The sequence below is a fragment of the Ovis aries genome, chromosome 22 (genome assembly GCF_016772045.2).
Source record: "Ovis aries strain OAR_USU_Benz2616 breed Rambouillet chromosome 22, ARS-UI_Ramb_v3.0, whole genome shotgun sequence".
Classification (NCBI taxonomy): domain Eukaryota; kingdom Metazoa; phylum Chordata; class Mammalia; order Artiodactyla; family Bovidae; genus Ovis; species Ovis aries.
Window position 1 is genome coordinate 35,331,456 of NC_056075.1, and position 15,405 is coordinate 35,346,860.

General features: G+C 37.4%; 1 protein-coding gene and 1 non-coding gene across 2 annotated transcripts in view; one reads left to right on the plus strand and one right to left on the minus strand.

Annotated features, from left to right (window-relative positions):
- ATRNL1 (attractin like 1) overlaps window positions 1-15,405 on the plus strand; it is an 802,972-nt gene that overhangs the window by 243,219 nt on the left and 544,348 nt on the right. The gene's annotated exons all lie outside the window — the stretch shown is intronic.
- Window positions 13,403-13,474, minus strand: TRNAC-ACA (transfer RNA cysteine (anticodon ACA)). The gene has a single exon. It is a non-coding gene; the product is annotated as a tRNA-Cys (tRNA).

A 15,405-nucleotide genomic window follows, 5' to 3' on the forward strand; every position in this document is an offset into this window, starting at 1 on the left:
TTGTTAATCTGAAGATTGATTCTCACCCACCTCCAAAAGAAGTAACTTTAAAAACTGTTTCAGGTTATTTAAATGATTTTTGTTACTTATATTCTTTATATATTAAAATCATTTTGATAGTTTTGAATTATTTATCTGCATGCGCTTGTCTTTGTATTAGATATAATATACTGTATTTGACATAAACCACATAATTATTTTAAAGATTAATAAAGCATTCTCCAAAACTGTATCTATCTATATATAAATAAAAGTTTATATCCAAAGAAATCTGTTAGCCTTGGAAAATGATCTTTCTGTTTGTTTTTACTTAGAACAAATATATTATTTGCTGTAGAATTATCCTGCAGTTTTCCTGTTCGATGATCATGTCTTTGGCTAGTCTCTGAGGTGTCATAGGTTTTCAAGAGAAGGTGAACAGAACAAGTTTTTATCCCTTCTCCATAGTCTCTAAACTTGAAAGTAAAGACAAAGCATAAGATCATAGGGAAATTCCTGTTAAAGAAGGCTACTTTGTTCTCAGTACCAATTCAGTTAAGCAGAGTCTTATGCTTTAAGTCAGAGATGCCACCAGTATTTTGCAGTGCCGTATACTGGTTGTTATAAGCACGGCTAACTTTGTCATGTGACGTGCATTAGCACAGGGCCTCATGCTTAGGAGAGCTTCGTGACTGATTGAATGTTCTGCTGTTGCCATATTAAAATTTTAATAGATTCTTAACAAGAGCCCTTCATTTTCATTTTCCCCTGTTTCTTGCTTCCCCTTTTCCTAGTGATTTATGTAGTAAATCTTGGTCTTAAGCAACAAATATATTTTTGTTGAGCTTCTAATATCATTTTAAACACTGACAGTTTAAATTTGTACTTTGTTTTTTCATAAATGGCAGAGCCATCCATAATAATTATCTCTTAGGTGACGTAGTACTTTAGTAACACATTTTTGATTCCAGGTGAGACAGTATTTTAATTCACTGAACTCATGTGTTTGTAAGCTTAGATATACAGTTATAAGATTTCACATATGCATTAAATATTAGAAAAATAATTTATGTAGTTCTGAATGAAGAAAGTACATTTTACTGCTAGTTACTATAATTAAGGGAAATTTTTTACAAGTATGGGAGACATTGGAATACTAAATTGTGGGTGTATTTTGTAGATAGGTTTTTTTTGGTTTAAATTTTTCTTTTTTTTTAAATTAATTAATTAATTTTAATTGGAGGCTAATTACTTTGCAACATTGTAGTGGTTTTTGCCATACATTGACATGAATCAGCCATGGGTGTACATGTGTCCCACATCCTGAACCCCCACCTCCCACCTCTCTCCCCATCCCATCCCTCAGGGTCATCCCAGTGCTCTGGCCCTGAGCACCCTGTCTCATACATCAAACCTGGACTGGTGATCTGTTTCACATATGGTAATATACATGTTTCAATGCTGTTCTCTCAAATTGCCCCACCCTTGCCTTCTACCACAGTCTAAAAGTCTGTTCTTTACATCTGTGTTTCTTTTGCTGTCTCACATATAGGGTCATCGTTATCATCTTTCTAAATTCCATATATATACATTAATATACTGTATTGGTGTTTTTCTTTCTGACTTACTTCACTCTAAGTTTTTATGGATAGAATTACTCTCATTGCTTTTTCATTTTACTTATTTGTTTTATTTATTTATATTTATATTTGTAATTTACATGGCATATACAATATAGTTATAAAATAGAAATATTTATATTACATATTTATATTAAATACCTATATTTATTTTTGTATACATATTTGTTTTATTTATTTCAGTGTGGGGCAGTGGTGACATTAGCATCCTCACAAAATTTTTTGAAGTTAAGTAATTTTTTTTTTTTTTTTGGTTGCACTGGGTCTTCTCTAGTTGCGGTGAGTGAGGGCTACTCTTCATTGCGATGCATGCTCTTCTCATTGGTTCATCTCTTGGTGCAGACCTCGGACACTCGGTCGCTTGGGCTCATTAGTTGCCTTGTGTGAACTCGGTAGTTGTGATTCCAGGGCTTAGTTGCCATGCGGTACATGGAATCATCCCAGACCAGGGATTGAACCCATGTCCCTTGCATTGGCAGGTAGATTCTTAACCACTGGACTTCCAGGGAAGTCTAGGGTCCTCATTCTTAAAGCAATAATTTAAAGCAGTAATTTCCTGCCATGTGCTTATACTGGAAAAAATGCTCTTGTTAGGAAGCAAAGTTAGTCACTCATGTCAGTAGACAATCATTAATGAGTGCTTTGTACTGTTAATGAAGATGAATAATACTTGGCTTTTACTTAAAGTATTAGGCTTACAGTGGATTCACTAGGCAAAATATACTACACTATCTTAAATTAGTGCTTTGAGATGCTTATGAATGAGCCTTTCCTTCTTCCCAGGATAATTTCTGTTTGGCTTTAAGTAAGGAGTTGCAAAGAGTAGGATACCACTGAGCAACAGAACAACAACAAATGTAGTTAGAAGGGGGCTTCCCAGGTGGCACTAGTGGTAAAGAACCCGCCTAATGCTGGAGATGTAAAGACAGGTTCGATCCCTGGGTCAGGACGATCCCCTAGAGGAGGGCATGACAACCCACTCCAATATTCTTGCCTGTAGAATTCCATGGACAGAGGAGCCTGGCAAGCTACAGTCCATAGGGTTGCAGAGAGTTGGACACGACTGAAGCAGCATGCACGTGTAGTTAGACATCACATCTTCTGGTAGATTTTTCATAACCTCTCCAAACCTCTTCCTATTTATGAATTTTTCCAATGTATTATATGCATACTTGCTTATATCCTTTATTAAGTGAAACTCTTTAGGGACTGTTGCATCAGTACCACAATGTAAATGTTCAATAAATTTATTCAGTGGAATAGAATGAAAAAAATATTGAATGAGGACTGAAAGGAATGATTGATTTATCATGGAAGAATAAGGATAGTTAGAATAGGACGTATTTAAGATGAAAGTTGAAGAGAGTTCAAGTTTTCTGAGTAGAGAATATAGTAAAGAGAAGAGGAAACAACATTAACAAAGCAAAGAAGTGAACATGAACATGATCACAGCATTTCTAGTTTTTGCTCAAGGATGCAGAGAGCCGGAAAAAGCATTGTTCCCACCTTTACAATGAAAGAAACAAAGCTGGGCAAATGCAGATTCCTGAGTTTTCTTGAAAGCGTTGGAGTCCTGAGATTATAGGGTGACCAAATGGCCAGAAATCTAAAGAGAAGCAAGAGCTTTCAGGGAGAGATGATAAAGAAATACTGACTAACATGGAGGGAAGCCAGCAGGAAGCTTAAATGTCCAGCTGATAAATTAATGCTCAAGTGCTCATCATCAATAATATGAAGGTCCTGGGAATGTGGAGTTGTGAGTCTGGGTCTCCACCCTTTTTAGAGTCTTTCTCCATGAACCCCGTGGGAAATAATTAGAGAAAATTTTAACAATGCATTTCCTGTGGTGTAAGATGGGGGGGGGACGTCAATAGCAGACATCCTGGGCAGGCCTTCAAGATGGGGTCAAAATATTTATTTAAAGGAACACCAAATTATTAATCTTGCCATGGTAGAGTCCTCATTCCGGCACTGGCTGAACACAGTTGGAACTCAAAATTGGTAAGTTAAAAAAATGAATTTAATGAAAATATAATCTAACATGAAATGAGTGAAAATTGTTTCTCTGGAAAATTTTTTCAATTTGAGGAGCAACATGCAGACTTTAAGGAAAACACACATATTTTTCCTGTAAAATTTCTCAGTTAACAATGTGAAGGTGATGCTTGTTTGCATTATATACAATACAATGTCTGTCATTTTCAATGCATGTTTAAAGAAGGTCAGAAGTTTTAAGAAATTTTAAGTTTTAAGAAGGTCAGTGGTTCATTTATTTTTCTTTCAACCTCTGACAACACTTCTGATAGATATGGATGTTTCTTGGTGGGAAATAAAAGATTTCAGATGAAAATAGGTAGAAGAAGTTTGGTTAAAATATTATGGTATGTACTTATGATATTGTCTGGTCAATTCCCATGATTTTTATGGTTTCACCATGACTATAGTAGTTAGTTTCCTGTACCTTTCAATATTCTGCATAAAGAATGAAGATCTTTGTTTCTCTTTTAGTTGCAAAGCTACTCATTTCTACTCAGGTACAAACAGGAAGTGTAAGTCAATAACGTGTTATATATCGTACCCAGTAAGTATGAAGCTCAAAATATTTTGGTTGGACAAAGGAAACATCAAATTATTAGGTCAGTGGTTTCAGTGATGGTGGAATAGCATCTCCAGAACTTAATGAATTTTCTTAAACCAATACAATATTGTAAAGTAATTAGACTCCAATTAAAATAAATAAGTTTGTATTAAAAATTAGATAGTGTTATGGCCTTTAGGGATGAATCATAACCCCTTTGTTAGCATGGAAACTTATAGGGACCACGTTATAAATGGAATTTTGGTCCAAATCTGTTTAATTCAGTGTGATAGCAGTAATCCCTCAGTTTTGTCCAATTCTTTGCCACCTATAGACTGTAGCCCACCAGCTCCTCTGTCCATGGATTTCTCCAGACAGGAATACTGGAGTGGGTAGCCATTCCCTTCTCCAGAGTTCTGGATCCAAGGATCAAACCCAGGTCTCCTGAACTGCAAGCAGATTCTTTACAGTCTGAGTCACCAGGGAAGCCCCCTACATCGGTCTGTAAACTCACTCTGTGGTTATTTTCTTGTCCCTACATGCATAATTGGAATGGATTTATGTAGCAGCTGGCAGAATCTCTTGTTGGTCTTCTGACTCTTGGGTTAAGAGCTGTTAGGTAGAAAGGGTCAAGTGAAAGGAGTCTCTGAAACTCCTTCTATCCACTCTGGACCCAGTGAAGATGGTAAATTAGAAATTAGAGATCTTATACCAAGATAAGTGATAGGCTGTTGAAATGGAGAAAATAAGGAAGTATTATATTCTCCAATATTAGCTGGATCTTACTTGTAAATGGTTAGTTCTGTTAAGTCGCTTAGTCATGTCCAACTCTGCCAAAATAATTCCCTAGATTAAAATCCTTACCTAAATAGGTAAGATTTAGATAAAATGTCACAGAAAGCATTCATTCTACCTGAAACCCTACCACATGTCAAAGCACACATTCTATTTCTGGAACTTAAAAAGACCTTGGAAACTATTATATCATTTCTTAGACAATGGGAAATAGAGGATAATTTGGAAAAACACACAGTAATACTGAGCCGGTAGAGTTGGGTTTTGGGCTTCTGGGAACGCTGTCAGAATTCCTAGCTGAAAATCAATTGGCATTACTCAAATAAATAGTTTTAATATGTAATTTTTACCACGTACATTTTATATCATAGGAATAGGGCTTTTTTTTTCAAAATATATAGGATAGGATTAAAATAACAAAATTAGTTCTTATTTTCTTGAAAGGAATCTGAAACATTTTCTGGACACATATTCCAAAATGTGTGCTCTATATACCATGAATTGCATAAGTATTTGTTGATGAAGTTTTCTGAAATATTAAATTCATCTTTGTTAAATTATATATGGTCTATTTTCAACTTATGTGGTAATTGCATTCCTAGAAAATTCACTATATATTATAAACATGGAAAACTAATTTTTGTTTATAGGTGAAAAGGTTAGGTTCTACTGTCAAATAATTATGGACAAAACTCTTTATTTTCTGTTTTTCAAGGTGTAAAATTTGGATTGACTCTTTTTGTCATGTGGAGTTGCCTTGTGCATTCATGTCATCTATCATCCTCTGCCTCTTTTTTTAGTTATTTTAATATGGTCCATTAGAACTCCATAATTATGGAGATAATTGTTACCCGCACATTTATCCCCACTGAGAACCACTGATCTAGTTAATTGGTGTTTTCCTTTGTTGTTTTATTTATTGTATATAAGATCTTAAGTTCAGTTCAGTCGCTCAGTCCTGTCTGACTCTTTGCAACCCTTGAATTGCATCACACCAGGCCTCCCTGTCCATCACCAACTCCCAGAGTTCACTCAGACTCATGTCCATCAAGTTGGTGATGCCATCCAATCACCAATCCCTTCCAGCATCAGAGTCTTTTCCAATGAGTCAACTCTTCGCATGAGGTGGCCAAAGTACTGGAGTTTCAGCTTTAGCATCATTCCTTCCAAAGAACACCCAGGACTGATCTCCTTCAGAATGGACTGATTGGATCTCCTTGCAGTCCAAGGGACTCTCAAGAGTCTTCTCCAACACCACAGTTCAAAAGCATCAATTCTTCGGTGTTCAGCTTTCTTTACAGTCCAACTCTCACATCCATACACGACCACTGGAAAAACCATAGCCTTGACTAGATGGACCTTTGTTGGCAAAGTAATGTCTCTGCTTTTGAATATGCTATCTAGGTTGGTCATAACTTTTCTTCCAAGGAGTATGCGTCTTTTAATTTCATGGCTGCAGTCACCATCTGCAGTGATTTGGGAGCCCAAAAAAATAAAGTCTGTCACTGTTTCCCCATCTATTTCCCATGAAGTGATGGGACCAAATGACATGATCTTCGTTTTCTGCATGTTGAGCTTTAAGCCAACTTTTTCACGCTCCTCTTTTAGTTTCATCAAGAGGCTTTTTAGTTCCTCTTCACTTTCTGCCATAAGGGTGGTGTCATCTGCATATCTGAGATTATTGATATTTCTCCCGGCAGTCTTGATTCCAGCTCGTGCTTCTCCCAGCCCAGCGTTTCTCATGATGTACTCTGCATATAAGTTAAATAAACAGGGTGAGATCTTAGAGCAATTTATTTCCTTCTGGAGACAAGTATATACATTCATGATGTTATTAGATATTATGTTGGTAATTTAATAAAAATTTTTGGGTTGACCCAGAATCATGCTTTACTTTTTATCAGTAGTAAATTGAAGATAAAATTTCTCCAAGGCATTTGGAACTAAAAATATAAATACTTGAGATATATGGCACTGTTCATAAGCAGGATATTTTAATTTAGTAGTTTAATTCATAACTGAGTCCACCCTTTCTCTTCCTTACATCCTTCCTCTTTAATAATCATAACTTTTTCACAGCTACTTATAGTAGGATTAAGACTCTGGCTCTCAAGTACGGTAAAGAAGAATCTCCTGGAAAATGGTGACTTAAACTCTGTGATGGGATCAGAATTTTGTTCTATTATAAGCATTGCAACAGTAATAGTTTTTGCCACCCTTCAATAAATATTTCCATAGGAGAATCTTCTTCCTGAGCAACTTTTCCTCTCTAGTTTACCTTTAGACCAGCAGTATTTAAAATTATTACCCATTTTAATCTATGTTGTTTTGATGGTGGGAGGCAGAGGATGATGTGAGTGCCTTTTCCATTTTTGGATGATCAAATTTGGATGTCAAACTCTTTAGACTAGTTTTTGGGATATAGTAAGGGTTTCTAGGCTTCCCTGGTGGCTCAGATGGTAAAGAATCTGCCTGTAATGTGGGAGACCTGGGTTTGATCCCTTGGCTGGGAAGATTCCCTGGAGGTGGGCCTGGCAACCCACTCTAGTATTCTTGCCTGTAGAATCCTCACAGACAGAGGAGCCTGGTGGGCTACAGTTCCTGGAGTTGCAGAGTCGGATGCAACTGAAGCGAATAAGCACAGCATAGCACACGGGGTTTTATAAAACAAATGTAAATTAGTATATTTTAGGATTTTGTTTTCCCTAATTATTTCCACAGCCCCCGCCCCTTGCTAAATTTCCTTTTGGGAAGGGGGAAAAACAGTACTTATCCTGGTAGGAAGGTCAACTTGAATATTAATATAAAACCTCCCATGTCAAGTAAATATTTGAATTGTTGAGTGTGTCTTTTTGAGTTTAAAGCTCTTGGATTATTAGGAACTTTCAAATTTAAATGTTAGTTCTGCCATCAGTGTTTCTAAGCCAACACATCATCCTCCAGAACTCCATTAGATTGAATTTCATTTAGTTGTCAGTTATGAAAACTTACTGAACACAATTAGGCATTGTTTCCCATTTTCTGTCAGAATTAGGTTGAAGGTCATGCAATTGGATTATGTCCACCACTTCAGCCTGGCCCCTTAAAAGCTCTTGTGTTATACAAGCTCTCTTTCCCCATATAATGCTTCAGTGGAGATAAAGATGAGGACCTACAAGATTGCAGGACTTAGGAACAGCCCAAGTCCTGAAAAATTGCATGGAATAACTCTTGCTCCATTCCACCCCTCTACACTGGAGTGTGCCTTAAGCTCCAAACCTTTATTATAAAAGACTAGGTTTTAAGATTGACTGTTGCAAGAGTCACACACCTTTCCACAAGTAGTTATGTTCACTTGGCAGCTTGCTTGACATCCTTAACTATTGCACTTTTATTTGAATAACCTTAAATGACCTGTTCTTTAAGTGTGACTTCTAGGTTTAGATTAGTGAAATGTCTGAGATTTAGAGTCAAATTGTTCCTTGATTCCCATTCATCTCTTAGAACCTTTGCAGGCTTCTCCATTTCTTTTATCAGAGCTTTTGTCATTGGAAGCTGGCTCTAAGGAGACTTTGCCTTGTCCTTGATCTCCAGTTTGATGATTGCATTGGCATCAGACATAACAAAGATGTTATTCTTCAGTCGCTCAGTTGTGTCCGGTTCTTTGTGACCCCATGGACTGCAGCACACCAGACTTCCCTGTCCTTCACTGTCTCCCCGAGTTTGCTCAAATTCATGTGCAAAGTTAAGTGGTTTTAACTCTAGAATGTCAGAGTAGGTCTCAATACATATAGAATTGTTGGGATTGTTAGAATAAAATAATTGTAAAATATAGTGACCAAGAGGACAGAGTAGGAAGAACCTGAACTGATTTCCTCCCATAGACTCATCAAAATTACAACTAATTACAGGAAAACTATCTATAACGTTGACCTGAAGACTAGCAGAAAGGACATTCCTGCTATAAAAGACATTAAGGAACCACAATGAGATGAGTAAGTGAGGTGGCGACATAGTATATTCAGGACCTACACCACTGGGCTGGTGATCCACAAATGGTAGAAATATTACAGTCATGAAGGAGTAGTGGGTCTGAGCCTCACATTGGGCTTCTCAGCCCACTGAGCCAATACCAGAAAGACAAGCTCTCAGAATGTCTGGCTTTGAAAAGCAGCAGGGCTTACATTCATGAAAGCCAGGGAGCTATTGGAAACAGAGACTCCTCTCTTAAAGGATGTGCAGAAAATCTCAAACCCTTTGACTTCCAGTGCTGAGGCAGTAGTTTGAAAGGAGCCTAGGTCAGATGCATGCGCTTATTTTGGAGAGCTTCCCAGTGAGGCAGGAAGCAGCTGGATCTCTGCCTGCGATGGAGATACTGGTGGCAGACAGTTTTGAGATCTTGTTCTGCTGTGATAGTGATAACACTGGCACTGGCAAGTGTCATTTTGGAATTCTCCCTGTAGCCTCTTTCCACCAGGGACTTACCCACCCATCAGTGAGCTGGCACAAGCCCCAAGCCCTGCAGGGGAATGCAGGCAGTCGTGTGAGGTCCTGGCCCTGACCACCAGTGAGCTGGTAGCAGCCTTGAACCTGCCATCCACTTTCCCTGGGCCATTCAGCCAACTATACAGGAAGCCTACCGCACATTCTAGCGGGCCTGCAGCTACTATGTAAAGCATAGTCTCACCAGACCAGAGGCCACATCTGCCTACCAGCATACCCACAGGAGTATGTTGTGTCACACAGAAGGGTACACACAGCTCATATAGGAGGTACCCCTTCATCATATAGTTCTGGTTACCAGAGGCAAGCATACTTCTGGGCTGCATAGGACAATCTCCTACAGAAGGCCACTTCTTGAAGATTGGGAAACATAACCCACCTACCTAAGAAATGGAAATAAACTCAGAGCATTAAGCAAAATAAGAGGGAGGAGTATGTCCAAATAAGGGAATGAGACACAACCTCTGAAACGGAACTAAACGAATTGGAGATAAGCAATCTGCCCAATAACAGTTTCAAAGTAATGATCATAAAGATGCTCACTAAACTTGGGAGAAGAATGGATGAACACAGTGAGAATCTGAACAGTACCATAACTGAAATGAAAACAAACAAACAAACGCTGAAACGAATCAACAGTGGCTTAAATGAGATAGGGGAACAGGACCAGCCAACTGGAAGACAGTATGTGAAAATACCCAAGCTGAACAGAAAAATGAAAAAAAAAAAAAAAGAAATAAGGATAGTTTAAGAGACCTCTGAGATAGCATAAAATGTACTGACATTTTCATTATACGGATTGCAAACAGAGAAGGGAGAGAAAGGGACAGAGAATTTATTTGAAGAAATAATATCTGAACAATTTACCAACCTGGGGAAGGAAACGGACATCCAGGCCCAGGAAACAGAGTCCAAAAGAAGATGAATCCAAAGAGGTCTACATCAAAACACATTATATTTAAAATGGCAAAAATTAAAGTAAAAGAGAATTTCTTAAGCATCGAGTGAAAAGCAACTGATTACATACATGGGAACTCAAGACTACAAACTGACTTTCCAGTAGAACCTTTGCAGACCAGAAAGGAAAGGCACAGTACATTCAAAGTGATAAGAAAATACCTACAACCAACAATATTTTAAAAGACACTTACTCCTTGGAAGAAAAGTTATGACCAACCTAGATAGCATATTCAAAAGCAGAGACATTACTTTGCCGACTAAGGTCCGTCTAGCCAAGGCTATGGTTTTCCAGTGGCCATGTATGGATGTGAGAGTTGGACTGTGAAGAAGGCTGAGTGCCGAAGAATTGATGCTTTTGAACTGTGGTGTTGGAGAAGACTCTTGAGAGTCCCTTGGACTGCAAGGAGATCCAACCAGTCCATCCTAAAGGATATCAGCCCTGGGATTTCTTTGGAAGGAATGCTGCTAAAGCTGAAACTCCAGTACTCTGGCCACCTCATGCGAAGAGTTGACTCATTGGAAAAGACTCTGATGCTGAGAGGGATTGGGGGCAGGAGGAGAAGGGGACGAAAGAGGATGAGATGGCTGGATGGCATCACCGACTCGATGGACGTGAGTCTGAGTGAACTCCAGGAGTTGGTGATGGACAGGGAGGGCTGGTGTGCTGCAATTGATGGGGTCGCAAAGAGTCAGACACGACTGAGTGACTGAAATGAACTGAACTGAACTGAACAATATTTTACCAGGTAAAGTTAGTCACATTTGAAGGGGTAGGTGAAGAGTTCACAGACAAGCAAAAGCTGAAAGAGTTCAGCACCACAAAACCGGTATTAAAGGCCAGACGTGTTAACAGGACTTCTCTAAGTGGAAAAGACAAGGCCACGTAGAAATGTGAAAATTATGAAAAGGAAAATCTCATTGGTAAAATCAAACATACAATAAAAAGTAATAGACCAGCTACTTTTGAAGCTAGTAGGTTAAAAGACAAACATAGTAAAATCTGTATTCACAATAAGTAGTTAAGGGATATACAGAACAAAAAGATAATATGCCATTAAAAACATTAAATACTGGGGCAGTGGATTAAAAGAAGTTTGAAATTGTATCAAACATCTTTTCCAACTACAGTGGTATGAGACTACAAGTGGCCTGTGAACAACATGTGTTTCAACTGGATGGGTCCTCTTAAACAATTATATATTGGAAAAAATGTTTGAATATTTGGGACAATTTGGAAAAAAATCACAGACAAACCCTATGATCAAGAAGCATTGAAAAAATTAAGAAAAATGTCATGAATGTATAAAATGTGTTGATACTAATTTATCATTTAGTAAAATAAACAAAAATTTATTATGTGCTAAGTTGCTTCAGTCGTGTCTGACTCTTTGTGACCCAGTGGACTGTAGCCTGCCAGGCTCCTCTGTCCATGGGATTCTCCAGGCAAGAATACTGGAGTGGTTTGGCATGCCCTCCTCCAGGGGATCTTCCCTACCCAGGGTTTGAGCTGGCCTCTCTTATGCCTTCTGTATTGGCAGGCGACTTCTTTGCCACTAGCTCCACCTGGGAAGCCTTTAAAAATTTATTATGAAAAGGTAAAATTAGTGAAAAGTTATGCATGCACTTATAGGACCTTACAAGGCCCCATTTGCAGTTGGAATTAATGTAAATAAATGTGAAGGTGCAGTATTAAATTATAACTGCGTGAAATTGACAATAATACATAGTTTACTACTGTAATAATCTTGTAGCCACTTGTGTTGCTATTGCGGTGAGCTCAAGTGCTATGAATATCCACTTTAAATGCCTTGTGATGCTAATCATATCTTCACGAGCAGTTCTTATGTCCAGTAAATTATACATCACTGTAAAAAGTGGTCTTTCATGGTTCTTGTGTATTTTTCATCGTGTTTGGTGCAGTGTTGTAAACCTTGAAACCAGGGGACCCATATGAAGTGCCACCTGTGATACTGGAAGTGCTCCTGAGAAGCAAAGTCATGACACTATAGGAAAAAGTTTAATTGCTTGCTATGTCCTATAGATTGAGGTCTGTAGCTGCGGTTACCTGCCATTGCAAGATTAATGAATCCAGCATAAGGACCATTGTAAAAAATAAAAGAATAGGAAATTTGTGAAGCTGTCACTTCTGCTACCCCAGAAGGTGCTCAACCCTTGTACTCATTGCATAATAGCTTTAATCTAATATTGAAAATGCAGTTTATTTAGTTTTTTTTCTTTTTTTATGATTTCTCTAAGAAATATACACCAATAGCTATCTCTTATTCAAGGATAAGTGAAGTCATTGTATGTCATCTTACAGCAAAAGGAAGGTGAAGGGTCTACAGCTGGAGAATTTTGTCAGCAAAGAATGGTTTGATAATTTTAAAAAGAGGTTTGGCTTAAAGATGTCAAGAGGACAGGAGAAGCAGCTTCTGCTGACTGAGAGAGAGCAAATGATTTCCCAGATGCCATTAAGAAACTCATTGATGAGAAAGGATATCTTCTTGAGCAGATTTTTAATGCAGATGAAAATGTTCTATTCTTTAAAAAAAAACAAAAAATGCCACGAAGGACTTCTATGAGTAAGGAAGAGAAGCACACACCAGGATTAAATCAGGAAGGGATAGCCTAACTCTACTGTTTTGTGTAAATGAAATCAGGTTTATGATCAGGATTGCCATTATCCATAAAGCTGCCAATCAAGGAACCTAGAAAGGAAAAGATTGCCTTTGGTTGTACAAGAAGGCCTAGACAAGGAAAAAAAAATATATATATATATATATGTATATTTAATTGGTCTTATTGATGCTTTGTTCCTAAAGTCAGGAAGTACCTTGACCATAGTGAAGTTGCTTAGTCGTGTCCTACTCTGCAGCCCTATGGACTGAAGCCTACCTTGCTCCTCTGCTCATGGGATTTTCCAGGCAAGAGTACTGGAGTGGGTTGCCATTTCCTTCTCCAGGGGATCTTCCCTACCCAGGGATCGAACCCGAGTCTCCTGCATTGTAGGCAGACGCTTTACCGTCTGAGCCACCAGGGAAGTCTGCCTATAAGGAACTGCCTTTTAAAGTTCTTTTTGATATTGGGCAATGCCCCCTGGCCACCCACATCTCGACTTCAATACTGAAGGCATCCAAAGCTCTCCTTGCCCTCTCCCACAATGTCTCTAATTCAGCCTCTAGATCAGGGCCTCATAAGAACCTTTAAGGTTCATTATACACAGGACTCAATGAAAAGGATTGTCAATGCTACGGAAGGGAACTCTGATAAGGTGTACATCCTGAAAGTCTGGAAGGATTTCACCTTGGAAGATGCCATTGTGTTATAGAAAGAACTGTGAAAACCGTGGAGCCTGAAAGAATAAATAACTGCATCCATGTAACTATAATTTGATGTTTTCAATGCCATAGAGTATTTGATTATATTGATATGATTATACCTCACTTCATATAATCATTCTTCTATTTTTCTATTGATAATTCTAGTTTTTTTTTAAACCATTAAAATTAGTGGGCTTAGAGGATTCTCATGTGTCTCTTGATTCACAAGTGCAGACATTTTTGATAGTCTTTGTTGGGCACCCGTTTTTTCAGTTTTAGAGGATTAGCTCTCATAAAATTGCTATCTGAAATTATATGCTTTCCAGGGCTGTATGAATTTACTTAATGCTCTACACTCTTGACAATACTTGCTGTTATAAGACATTTTAAATTTAAGGATTCTGATGAATGTATAATTGATAGGTTACAATTTGAATTTACATCTTCTTAAGAACTGAAGGGCTTCTTTAGTTCTCTAAGATTTAGTATGCTTAATATTTAAAAAATTTTATGTGTTTAATCATCAATTGAAGTTCTCTTTTCTGAAATAGTGCTCTTTTAAGTTTCTTGTGATTTTTTTCCTATTCTGTTCTCTTTTTCTTAATTTTTTGTAGTAATGTTTTATATATTCCAGATGCATATCTTCTATTGATGATGATGCGTGGTAAATGTCACTGTATGGTTTAGGTTTTCACACTGTTTTGTATGTCATTGATGAAGAGAAGTTCTTAGTTTTAATATAATCCAATACATCAATCTTTTCCAGATCGTTAGTGCTTTTGGGGGGTTCTGTTTGCAATTTCCTTGTCTTTCCCTGTATTAGGTAATATCAACAAGGTGACCAGATGGTTTTAGATTTTTCTTTTGTCAAAAGGTTTTAATTATGTCTTTAAAATGACATATAAACTATTGAATTTATTTAAGACTAATAAGCTATTCAGATTTTTAATTTCTTCCTAGGTCTCTTTTACTCTTTGACTTTAAGTTTTTTCTCTATTTTGCCAATTTTACAGTGATTGCTGAGGTTATTATTTTTCATTTATCATGTTGGGCATCCCAGAAATTTCTAATACTCTTCAAAAATGTGGCTTCTTCTCCATTCTGTCTGTCTTCTGCTTTCGGAACCAGTAGCACCATAGATGTTATTTCTTCTTCATATTTTTCCACTCTCTCCTGACCTATTTTCAGTTTACTGTTTTTTTTCCCCCACTGTGTATAGTTTGCTGTTAATCTCATCCATCCAGTTCTTAATTTTGGTTATCGTATTTTCATTTTCTTGTTTTTATTTTCTAGTTTTTCAGACTGAATTCTAATTGTTCATCTATTATAGTTTCTAGTTGCCTTTTATAGTTTCCAAAATTTAGACAGATTTTTATTCTTGCTTGTTGTCTTCTCCAATTTAACAGTTATTTTAAAGCCAGTGGCTTTTTTCTAAATTCCCATGGCTCTGTTTCCATTATCCTTAGTTTCTGCTGGTTCCTATTCTTGTTTTCTTGTCTATTTCTGTCTGTGCCTGGTCATTTTTTATTGATGCCATATTGGCAAAATATGTTTGTAGAAAATTTGAGACCATTGCTTAAATCATAAGAGAATTTAATTCTCCTATGTGCCTGAGAATAGTAGTATCTTATGATTTTCTGGGATAAGGATG